Here is a 13,168-nt window from a genome sequence, read left to right as displayed (position 1 = left end):
GGTCCACTTTGAACCAAGATATTTGCACCAAAAGGCTTCATTTCAGTCAGGATCACTTCAGTCAAATAGCTTTATTTAGCATGCATTTTAGATTTGGCGGTAAAGCTCTGTTCTGGGACCTGGGGTGGGGGTGGGTAGCGAGGCGTTTTGCAGACAAAGCGTGCAGAAGTGGTTTGAATGCAGCGCTGAGACCAACTCTAACCAATAGGAAGCATAGAACATGATCAGTTGAATGATTAACTGACTAGGGAATGGATGCTGTCAGTTGTTAACAGCTACTGACAGATGAAGGGGCTGGACTAGCTTGACTTACGTGCCTGCCTGAACTAACGCAATGCTCAGTTTTTGCTCATCAAAACTGCTGAACTGCAAAATATTCTCAAATTTTAAACAGAACGCTGTGTGGCATTTGCTTCCTCAAATGTTTAAAGGCTCCCAAAACATTGTTAAAAAAAAAAAAAAAAAAAAAAAAAAAAAAAAAAACAAGTGGGAAATCAACATTCTTAAAGGTAGTTTGTGGACTAATTTCCCATAATCTCTTCAAGCTTTTTATCTTTAGCATTTGAAAGAAAAATTCATCAGTCTTGCAATGTGCTCAAAATGTGTGCATGGAAAACTGAAACTATGCCCAACAAAATCTCTTTTCAACCAAAATTGAAAATATAGTTTGCTTTTTTTAAAGGATACTTATTTAGATCAGTGGTTTCCAAACTTTTTCCCTTGAAAAACTAAACATTTTCAGGTCTAGCCCATCGCAACAAAATGTTAACATAAAATATGCAATCACAGATTTTAGAAGAGGAATAATAAAGTTATTTAAGTGCGAAGAATCCCTCCGCCCATTATCCACTGCTATAGATTAGTTAAGGATCCTGCAATGCTTTAAGTTTCTTTGTTTCGTCATATCTGCTTACTTTTATTTTTTCAGGATCGTTCACTACTATGAATGACGGGCAAACAACACCCTCCTTTCTCCAAACTCTTCACCGATGCGTTTCCAAAACTAAGAAGCTGAGATTAGTGCAATGACTATTGTTGCTCTGAAGAAATATAGATGTGCTCCTTTGAGAGAAAAATCACACGTCACTGTCTGGCGATCTAATAGATAAGTCTGGGTCTGATGGTTAAGAACAGTATTTATCTGACTGCACTGATTCAATTGAAAAGTGTGTAATTTAAGGCAGATGAAAGAGAGGGGAGGTTATACGTTTTGTCCAGAGTGTTTATTAAAGCAGACAACATAAATGTAGGTGAAAAGACATAATGATTAAACTAAAATGCATTCTAAAGCCCTGGGACTGAGGAAAACGCAGAATAACTATAACCATTAACAAACAAACAAACTTCTTATACAGTAATTTTCTGCTTTACTCTAGTTGAGTCCAAGGGAAAGTGAGCGAGGATGATTTATTATGTTTATTATAAGCCTTTATTGGACTCTTGTTTAATTTGTATTTTTTTCTTGGTTGGTGAGGCAACTCAATTGTAATGTTTATTATTCCTGCTTGTAAACAGCGTTTTCTCCTCAAATGCATCAAAAGTACAGCAAAAGGAAAGGAAGAGAAATGCCTGCAACTTCTATTAAAAAAAACAAACTGTAATGTTGTTTGTTGCTGTGTTTTATGAATCCATCCATCCATCACCGACAAGGTAAAGCGCTCAAGATGATCACAATGTGCATGTATTAAACATGCTTGTCACACAGGAGAATATCATGGATCATTAACCTAGGGTGATGTCATTGGATGCCTCTGCACTGCCCACCCATGCAGAAAGTTTCACAGGCCATCCATCATGGCTGCTACTTCTTTCCTGCAAAACTCAGCATCTGAAGGCAGGAGTTAACACATGGAGATGGGGTTAATTTCTCCTGGGCCTCCGTAAGCGAACTATCAAAGAGTTTGATAGATGTGCTTTAATGTGATGGATCACCCAACCAACAGACCTAAAGTAGGGAAGTAGTCCTAGACAGTATACTGGTTCACATCAAGTACCTGGCACATAATATAAATGTTTCATATGCAGCAATACCGGTATAAAGTGGTGCAACATTGTGCCACAGAACAGTGTTTGAAAGGGACTGTGTTTTTCACTCTAAGCCAGTGGTTCTCAAACTTTTTTGGCTCGAGTACCCCCTTTCTCTTACTTCTGAATCCAAGTACTCCCTTTGTCCGACTATAACATTTTACTTAGAAAAACAACTATACAGCATAATGACGGAATGAATAAGTGACAACACACATTTCAAATAATCTCATTTTGTAAATAAGAAGAAAAAAAACATTTATTGCAGTGGTTCCCAAGCATTTTTTGGAACGTGACTCCATTTTAATCACAAGAATTTCTGGCGACCCCAAAGATAATTTGTTTTCTAGAATTCGTTTTTAAACGTGCTTTTTTTTTAAATGTAATTTTTTTTTTTACTGCATTTTAGTTTAACTATATTCACAAAGTGAAAGTATATAAATACAGTTTTTTAAGATTGTGTGTTGTTTAAATAATAATAAAATAATAATAATTCAAAAATCTATATACATTTTTCATAAAGTTCAGGCGACCCCACATGATGTCCCGACCACAAGGTTGAAAAACACTGATTTATTGCCTCCTGAATAGATGTATTTCTATAGTTTGTATCATTTCCAGTCATCTCATGCCAGATGTGGGACCAAGAGACTGACACTTTATTTGTTAATTTTGCTCTCTCTCTCTTTCTCTCTCTCTCTAGTACCCCCTGTAGTGCCATTACGTAACCCAATTTGAGAACCCCTGTTCTAATCTAACTGATTGCAGATGAAAACATAGATTCTCTTTTCAATTATTACCAGGGGTGCCATGAGCCCCTCCCCGCCTCACGCCATTCACAGGCAGCTCAGTCCTCACTTAAAGTCTGAGAGATTTTAAATGGACTATGGTGTGGATGTTTGGGTTGGTTCAAGCCAGCGAACCCTTCAGTGTTTTAACTGCTTTACGGTTTGTTTGCCAGGAAAGTTCTCTTCATTTGGGCCGGTGTGAACGTGCCAAAAAGAAAAGTTGAAAGTGGATCAGGCAATAAAATCTATCGATCAAATTCTATGTTGATTGTTTTGGATTGGATAAAGGGGCAATGAAATTGATCTAAATTTGAAATGTAATAATGTGAACAACAAATCAGTGTCTTTATACTTATAACCAAATACTGTACTTCAATCGAGGGGATTGAAATGTCTGGTCTGATTTGCAAACATTAACTAATGTCCAAATTAGAATCTTTGTATTAACTGCAGTTTGTACTGTACACACAACTGCAAAGACATTTCATCTCATACCTACAATCATTTGCAATAGAAAAAACTGTCGAGCACACTAAAGACTATGTAAACAGTAAGAATGTGCGATATATCGTCAAAAACATTCTCACAACCATCCAACAAAGTGAACCAATCCAAGTTCCTCCATCAGATCCACCCAACGTTCCACAAACACAGGGAAACTCGCAGCAACGATTATGAACTGGAAACTTAACTAAAGCTAACTATGCTAAGCTAACTCACCGATACACAGACTGGGCTAAGAGCTAATGCTAACCACTCCATATAAGGAATAGGCCAAGTAAAAATAACACGTCTTGCTGTGATAAAGCCACAGAGAGCCATCGATTTGTTTATAAATTTAACACTTGTATGGAAGGATAAAAATGAACATGTCACATGTTGTGTGAAGTAAATGTTAGCATAAATAATAATTTCGCTATTCACTATTTTTTAAGTATATTTCACGTGTTCACAAGACAAAGCTGGTCACATAAGACTAATGTAACTATTGAGTATATTACACCAAAATATACTGAATGATTAAATCATGAAGTTTGAGCTGGTTGAATTATAGGAAATCATAGAGATATATTTATCAATCAGAACGTTATGTAACTCATTATAAGATAAATGAAACAAGATTCAGCAACAGTAAAAACACTAATGAAGTTATTTTTGCTTTGCATGTGCTTTTTTTTTTTTTTAGAAAATAAATGCACTAATATTTTCCATAAAATATCAGCTCATGAGCTGAGTCAGCAGCTATTGTAACCTTTTTTTAACGTGTCTAGTGTTGATGTATTCAAATGTTCTTGTGTTTGTAAGGAACATGTTTACACTTTAAGTTGGGAATTGTTTTATTTATTTATAGTTTTTTATTTATCGTGATGTTAATCATTATCGTGATAAACACAAGAAATTATCGAGATTCATTTTTTTTTTTTTTTTTAGTCCATATCGCCCATCCCTAGTAAATAGCTGTAACTTCGATTTAGTGTGAAACTAAATGTTTCACTGTATGGCTTCTCGTGTTTTGTCTGTGGTACTCGTGTCAGTTATCTCACCATGCAGTCAGATAAAAGGCAGTTGAACCCAACACCAAGATGGAAGCTAACAAGATGGGAGAAAGAGTCACAGAGGGAGTGGAGGAGCACTCAGCGTCCCTGGGAGATCTATAAATACACTGAAAGCATTAAACCCTAAAAGCATTACTATCAGTCCTCCCCATGGGAGAAGAGGCTGCCTGCTGTTTCACAAGACTACTAAACACCAAAGCACTGGATGTTTGATGAGAGGCAAACTTGTTTTATGGAATTAGTCCGTCATTTTAACAGAGATGTAGTAAGTTGTCCTTTTGAGATGGAGTCACTTGGACCAAGCAAATGCAGAGGTGTCTAGCTTTTCTTTAGAGGACCTTAGCAATGGCATCATACAGTATTTGATTTGTTTATGTATTCAGAAATTCAAAGCTGGGTTAGATATTTTTCATATTAACAGTGACTGGTTGTGCTGCTCTAGGAAATATGCCAGAAGTGATATGCAGGCCTGTCTTTCAAGACTTGTGAGATAATCCCCCTGGTTTTCTGTTCAGACATCTGAGTAGGTGATATTCCAGCTCCCCACACATACCAGACTGGGAGGCCTCTCTCAATTAAGATCCAACTACCCGCTGTGGACTTGACAGGCTTCTGCAATGCCAGCTGCTTGAATTACAGGCAGTCTGTTAGAGAGAGAAAGTCGTCTGCCTGTGAAGGATGATTTCTCAGTGAAAACTCGACCTCACTGAGTATTCCTCGCTCTCCTTTTTCTGCCACTAGGGGGAAAATTTAAAAAAATGCCTTGATTGTGGGTGTGACTCCTAGAGCAGTTAAGACACGCCCAGTCAAATCTCCAAAGAGCAATCTATGCTATGCTATGCTATGCTATGCTATGCTATGCTATGCTATGCTATGCTAACTACTCAATACTCACTATACCTCTCTATTCACAATTCTCGCAATCCAACCTACTCCCACAGATTGCAGTTTTTATAGGGGAGGCGGAGCTAACAGGGCTAGTTTGTGATGTCAGAAGCCACCAAAATATCACAAACCACCATTCTCAGCCAATGGTGAAATTCAATTGTAATAGCCAGATTTAAAACCATAGAAGGCAGTAACTCGTAGATTTTATGGATCAGTTAAAAACCATCTCTCATCATTGGCAAAATTTCAAAAAATCATATCTAGGTTCGTCATGACTAATCTTTATGAAATTTGACTCAGTTATATCGCGTTCGTTCCGCAATAACCCCACCGAGTGTCATCTTAATTGAATCAAGATTGCGCATTTCAACGCAATTTTTCTCAAAAGTGGAGGTGCCTATACATTTGGACCAACTGTGTCTTTAATAGTCGTGATTAAAAAAAATGATTCCAAGCCTTTAAAGTTTGAATGATCATTTTACCATGATCAGGATTACTGATCCAGATAAATGCCAATATCTAGCAAAGAGGATATTTGGTACTTGACGTAGGTTTGCGCTCTCGTTGGGATTATTAAAGCCAGTTATAAATGAGGTATAAACGTTTTGTCTTGCTCTTCTTAAATGGATAAATTATTTCAAACTCCTTTCATTATTCCTTTGAATAGTAGTTAAAATTGTATTAACTTAACTTGTGTCTTTCACTTTCCATCATTGTTTTAAATTGTTATTGCACTACTCAGAGTCAATAATTCAAGAAGAATAATGCATGCTGGCTTATGTCTTCAACTAAGTCTATAATCGTCAATGGACTATTTGTTTCATGGTAAATTGATTTTATTTGAAGTTCTGAATTAATCGTGACCATTATTTTCAAAACATGGACAAAATTCATCTCAAAGAGTTGTAACTTTATTTAGAAACTTTTCAGAGGCACTAAAATCACATACCTAGCTAACGTATTTCTAGCATTTGAATGAAGTGTTACCCTAGTTTGAACTTCTTCAAAGCAGCCCAGAATATTAATACAAAAAGTTCATTTTATGCAAAGAAACAGCACAAAACAGACTCAACATAGAGATCTAACTGAATGATTCCTGGGACAATGGAACCTTTTGGATGCCTTGCAGCTTTGCAGTCCTTGGACAACAAATAAAGACTAGTAAACAAAAGAGGTGGACGACAGTGAATGAGGAAAAGAAAATATGGTGCTAGGTATGTTTGTCTCCTCTGCTTTCTGAGGTATCCTGTTACCAACAGTTGGTAAACAGGTGAGAACCAGACCTTTAAGTAGACTTTCTCTCTGCTGACAAATACAAAGATTTTGCGCGTGATACAAAAACCAACAATCATGCTTCTATAGCCTAAAGAGTCAACTGTAGTAACAACTGGGAGGAACAAGCCATCAAGTCTAAAGGTTGTTCAATTTTTATTAGGAAACAAATAGCACAATGCCATGAACTGACACAAACCGTAAAGTACATTTTTAGGGGTGTCCCGATCCGATATTGATATCGAAAATCTCTCCGATATTAGCCTCAAATCGATTCGGATTCTCCAATATCCAATTCATTTATTTATTTTATTCAATTGTAGAATACTGTAGATATTATGCTGAAAGTTAACATTTATGTAACCAATTGGTTAATAATAAATCGGTCTATTGTTCTCTGTTTGAGTAACATCACTTGATCAAGCCTTTTCTAACATTCCACACTACAAAATAAGTCATTCTTATTTTTTTATTAAAGAAAAAAAATGTATGGATTCATGCTGACATCGGATCAATATCTGACGATACGCAAGGCTGCAATATCGGTATCATATCGGAAATGAAAAAGTTGTATCGGGACCTCCCTATACATTTTAACCAAGTTATTGAACATATACGTTCGTGTTCCATTCCATTCCCTTTCATTGCCTCTTGAAAACATTTTTAAGAAATGAGTACCCAAATGTTTTTCTCAAGTCTGGTGGATTTGAGATAATTGCTGTGTGAAAAGATTGACAACGCATTGACAACATAAATTAAAAATGCTGCCCAGTCTTTTCTCAGTGAATTTAACTAGTCACAAGTAAAGAATGAAGAGGCAAGGATGAAGGAAGGCAAAAATGTCTAAGAACACAACACAAGGGAAAACCCAAGATGGACAGATGGAGATGGTGAGGAATCTGAGAGGAATTGAAACGTGGTGGAGGGAGAATGTGTGAGGAGGAGGAGGAGGAGGAGGAGAAGTAGATAATGGAGAAAAGAGAGCTGGGGGATAGATGGATAGGGTTACCCTTATTGGCTGTCACAGCAGTTTACACTCATTAGCAGAGCTGTGCCTTTGAAGCCCTTTATCTCGAGCGGCACATTTTATAGAATGGGCAATGAAAACACACATCCACACACATCCACATACACACGCACACTAACATTTATAAAAGTAAGCTATTCAAATACACTGACGATAATTGTCGAAAAAAAAATACTCTCTACTACCAGTGCAAAATAGATGAATTCGGTCACCAAACGAAAATGTATTTGTATAAGCACTGAATCATTACGTAAGGAGCTTCCCATATGACTGACTATCCATAATGTATAAAGTATTTTATTTAGTTCTTGGTTACACATCCTATCTTAGTCTACAGTCTTGTAGAAACTACAAGAAGTTACAGAGGAACCAAAAATGAACAAAGAAGTACTAAGGAGTGCATTGGTCCACTTTTTTCTGCCCTGTAAAAACAACAACATATAACTAAAGGATCAAACCAAAAGCAAGGACATATTCACTGTTTTACTTCCCTACCTCAATACAAAACCCATACAATATTAACAAAAAATGTCAACAGCACCAATCATGTGCATTTCCAAATTTACCAAAAGAAATGGATTCTGGAGCAGTGTTTTGCATTAGCTCCTAAACCTTCTTTCTCAGATTACCCACTTCCTTTGTGTTTTTGTAATTCTTTTCTACATGTTTTCTTTAATATTGTTTTTATTCATTACTATGGACAACAAAAGCATGTCTGCTGGAGGTATTTTTGACATGTCTGGAGTTGTTGTTGAAACTCGTGTAAGCGCAACGGAGCAAATAAAGACACTCTGAACCATATGTGTCAAACTCGAGGCCGGGGACCAAATACGGCCCTTTAGAGCATCAAATTCGTCCCGCTCGAGAAAGTAAAAGTGATGGGAAAGAAACACAAAACATTTTGTAAATTACAACTAACTCAGTTGTAGATATCTCAGCTCCTCCAAATACAAAAAAATCATTTAAAATGCACAATATTTGCAGAGCTCAGTTTTCCAGTTCTTATATCACATGCCATATCAATTTTTTCCAAAACCTGCCAAATTTTCCTCAAATTATTCTATGAAAATTCCCAAGTTTCCCAAATTAGGGTAATTGAAGTGAAGATCCTGCAGGGAGTGATGTACTTAATAATTTATATGTGGAAGTGCAAACCAGAGCACATTAATGTTGAATTTGCTTTTTTCCCCACTTAAAATTTGTGGGCCCACTTAAAGCTAGGGTAGGCGATTTTCTCCAGATACACTTTTTAAGTTTTTGGTTGAAATTGTTTTCATGTCCTGACAGAAATTAAGATCTTATGTGTTCTGAAAAAGGAACGAAGGAAATCTACCAACTGTAACAGCTGTAAACCTGTAATAACTTCGACCAATGGAAAAAAACAAACCTTTTTAAACCAATCACGTCTCCCTGTCTCCCTGCTCGTTCTCGATCCCTCGCATGCACGAGCTCACACTGAAAGCGCGTCACCACTGACAGAGTTAAAACAGAGTTTTTGGTCACGTTTGTTAACATATATAATGGTAAAGTTTATTGTTTACTTACTGCTGAATGAGACAACAAAGTTTCTACACAATACAAGTGAAGAGCTGAGCTCGTCTACTGCAGCAGCTGTGCGTGTGCATGTGAGATGGAGCACAGAGGGGAGGGGCCAGGGGGGTTTAGGCGGAGCCGTCGGGGAGGCTACATTCTAAATCATGCGAGCTTTCGAAAATCGCCTACCCTACCTTTAAGCTCAAACTGGTCTGTTTTTATCCCTTGAACTAAGATGCATTTGACACACCTGCTCTAAACCTATAGCTGATTGTTCTGTAAGGAGAGAAGTGGAATGAAACAGACCAGACGTTACGACGAAGGAGACGTGGATGATATTATAGTGATTCTGAGGATGAAAATGTCTCTAGAAACTCGCGTAATGGCAAATCCAAAACAACAAAGTGTCACTACCAGCCCATAAAGGCGGTAAAATGGTGCCGAACGTTCCTTCCTGGGGAGCGGATTTTAGTACCTTTGGCTCCATAAAAAGTACGCATGAAGAACATTGCCTTACAAAACCTTTATGATACAGTTTAGAGCTTGTGATTAAAGTTCTCTACAGCTACCCTTTTAGAGCTTATTCCTATAACTGTTGATTCATCATCTAAATTAGATGGATCTGCATTATAATCTACTTTTACACCCTTGTAATAACATTCAGAATAAATTACTGTCCAGACACTACATAATACATGACTGTAAATTAAAAATGCAAGTGAAATCTTCCCCAATTGTCACTGCTTATATTGTGTGTGATAATCTGTACCGGAGTAAGATTTATGACACTCTTAGCTCTTAGAAATGCATCAGTGATTGTGATCAATAAATGTCCCCTTGATCACAACATTTCTAATAAATAATAGAAAGTTCTGCTTTTTTTTTTTTTTTAATAACCATCAGATCAAACAGTATGAGACAAAAACACTGTTGATTTCTGAAAGAACTGAATCATCGGCACCTCTTGGCGAAATATGACGTGCGAAGACAATTATTCAGAGATGGAGAGAAATGAATGGTGAAATCTGCCACAATAATGCAGGAGGCTTTGTCACAGTGTTTGAAAACAGAATTTAATCTTGACAGGTAAATTACCTGCATCCAATATAAACTGCATGATAAAACAACTGTGCATTGTAGTGGCCTCAATATTTAAATAACTGCCTATAGTGAAAACAATCACAAGCAATAATAAAACAAAATCAACAACACAATTGCCACTGAAATAGTAATATACAGTTTGTGGACAGAAGTTGGAGTGGTCATTGAAGTACTTCCTTCTCCAATAAACAGATATATTTAAACATTTTCTCATGCAAAGGAAAGAAAATGTGTAAAATACCACCTGGCGCATGTCTCCTAACCAACCTATGACAAACTGAGGTGGAGAGCAGCACACAGACAAAGAGCATAGTCAATTATTCATCTAATCTTGCTGAAATCCATTACTTTACATTTATAATACATCAAATGTCCAACAACGTCCCATGCAAGCCTGAGCAGCCACTCTCCCACGGTGAAGTCAAAGATTCAGCTCCCCACTGGAACATCCCATAAACCTAACACAGCAGCACTGACAGGAGAGGAAAAGTGAACACAAATGCAAACAGAAGCTCTACCCGACACAAATACTGAATTATCTCGTCCCTCTGTGTGTTTCCATCTCTCCTGAAAGTGACAAAACATGATGTATGTCTGCTGCCGCTGCTACCCCCACTGCAGCCATTCACACAACCAGGAACGTAGTCTTGTAGAAAAGTCACACACACACACACACACACACACACACATACACATCACTGATGAGCCTGAACATTTCAGAATGCAACAAAATATTATTAGGGACAAGATTAGTTTTTCCAAAAGCTATTTGAAACCGACCGTGAAATTGATCTGTTGTCATTTTGGGGAGGACTGAAAAATGTATGAAAATTTATGGCCTCATGTCATTAATTTCACCAAAATGATTACATTTACATTACATTTAAATTTTGATTTAGTTTTAGTCATGGTATTTTAACTGAAATGCAACTTAGATTTAGTCAAAATATAGTGTAGTCCAGCAATTCTCAAGTGGTGGGTCGGGATCCAAAAGTGGGTCGGAGACCTGTACTGAATGGGTCACGGATAGCTGGTCAAAAATAAATGCATTCTTAATGCCTCTCATGTTGGACTTGTCTTTTATTTTGAAAGAAACTTTTCTTTTGACAGACATGCTGTGAAATGCATGTTGCACAGGAAAATACTATATATAGATTTGTGTTTTCAAAAATCTATTTTTGAAAATTACATTTCGTGGGTTGAATTCTAAAAAAGAAAGTGGGTCACGATTTAAATGACTGTGGCAAAAAAGACCCAGTGTATATACAAAAGAAAACCTAAAAGCATACAAATCTCTAGATGTTTATAACTACTTGTTATGAACGGGCAGGTAGGCGGGCTGCTGTACTCCTGTTACCGAAGGTTTCCGTGTATTTCCACGTATTCCGATCAGTTTCAACGGATGAGTTTCTATCTCTCCTCCTCACTGTCCCACATCTGCATATTAGTCCATTTTTACAGATTTTTATGATCACTGAGATAGCGTTATGTCCGCACCCCATGCACCATCGCCTTAGCAACGATTACGTTGACACGATCGCTTTTGAACAAATGTAACGTGGTTATTGGCAACTTTATCCTGTTTATTTCTATCATAAACTGGCTGATTTTTACTTTATCCGGAATGTTTCAGCTCTCTCTCTCTCTGTCTGTGTGTCTGTGTGTGTGTGTGTGTGTGTGTGTGTGTGTGTGTGTGTGTGTGTGTGTGTCAGATACGTCAGCTGTCAGCCTCTGTTTGACAGCACGCAACCATAAGTCTCGTCTATTCTTCTGAAAAGGGATTGTTGGTACTCATATTTCTGCAATCAACAACGCAACACGATGGCATTGTGTTGTTTTTATACAAAAACAAAAGTGTTTCAATCACGTGCCGATGCTAGTACAATGCAGTTCTCCGGTTGTTTTGCACCGAGCCTGCGCGTGCACCTAATTTAGTATGCATACGTCACACGAAATGGGTCTATACCATAGACTGCAAAAAAGATGGACGTGACAAGCTCCTCCAAAAGTGAAGCTTTTTTTTAGAGCTCCCCCTGCTGACTGGCTGCAGTATAGGTCATAAACCCTGCCTCCTTAATGATAACAGATGGGAGGTGGGTCAAACAGTAGTCACCCTATATTGTGTTCAAACTACATTTTAAAACAAACTGTGAAGTTTGTTTTAAAATAAGTTAATTGAGGTTGAAAAACGGGATTTGAGGTCATATACTACGATGATTGACAGCCGATGACTGGGCAGAAAGCTAAATGGGCGGGGCGTGTCACCAGGGCTCCTCCCGCAGGATCCTACTGCGCAGACCCCTAAGCGCTGTATTTTGGTTTCAAGAATGTTGAGTGGGAACTATGGAGGATGTCACATCCATCTTTTTTACAGTCTACGGTCTATACTATATCGGGACATTTCCTAAGTATGCACGGTGGGCACACTAGTCATACTCAACTGCCTCATGATGCATTCAAAACAAAACAAAAGCATCTCTACTTGTCTTCCATTAGTTTTTGACTTATTTGTAAATAGGGCTCTTGTTTTGAAGTTAACCGGAGGCTTTGTCATTATCACAATGGCAAGGTCTCCCAAAATCTCTGAAACGTCGACATGAAATGTGTTTTATGGATCAAATGACCACATGTTGATATTTTACTTAGTAACTTTCTTGTTTAAAATGTTTACAGAACTTTCAAAAGTGGAGATTAACAGAGATATTTAGTCTCAGTGCGCTTTGAAATGCATCTTGGGAAACTTGGAAGCGTACTTCAGTGGGAATTCAGCCGCCATACTAATAGTATATAGTAGACAGTATCCACTCATTGAGTGTGTGGTGTATAGTACGCTAGTATGAGATTTATCTGATCCCAACAGAGCAGCAGCTTTATAAATAGAAGGATGTCTGCAGTGTGGAAAAGTATTAAAGTTGAAACTAAAGCACATCCCCGATGCACACAACACCACATGTATAACACACTCAACTGATCATGAC

At 37.5% G+C, this 13,168-nt stretch overlaps 1 protein-coding gene across 1 annotated transcript in view; it reads right to left on the bottom strand.

Moving 5' to 3' along the window:
- The window catches only part of LOC114479657 (probable G-protein coupled receptor 158), a 67,952-nt gene that overhangs the window by 39,216 nt on the left and 15,568 nt on the right, over window positions 1–13,168 (bottom strand).

The sequence above is a fragment of the Gouania willdenowi genome, chromosome 17, assembly GCF_900634775.1.
Source record: "Gouania willdenowi chromosome 17, fGouWil2.1, whole genome shotgun sequence".
NCBI classification, from domain to species: domain Eukaryota; kingdom Metazoa; phylum Chordata; class Actinopteri; order Blenniiformes; family Gobiesocidae; genus Gouania; species Gouania willdenowi.
This window is presented reverse-complemented; position numbering and strand designations above follow the sequence as displayed.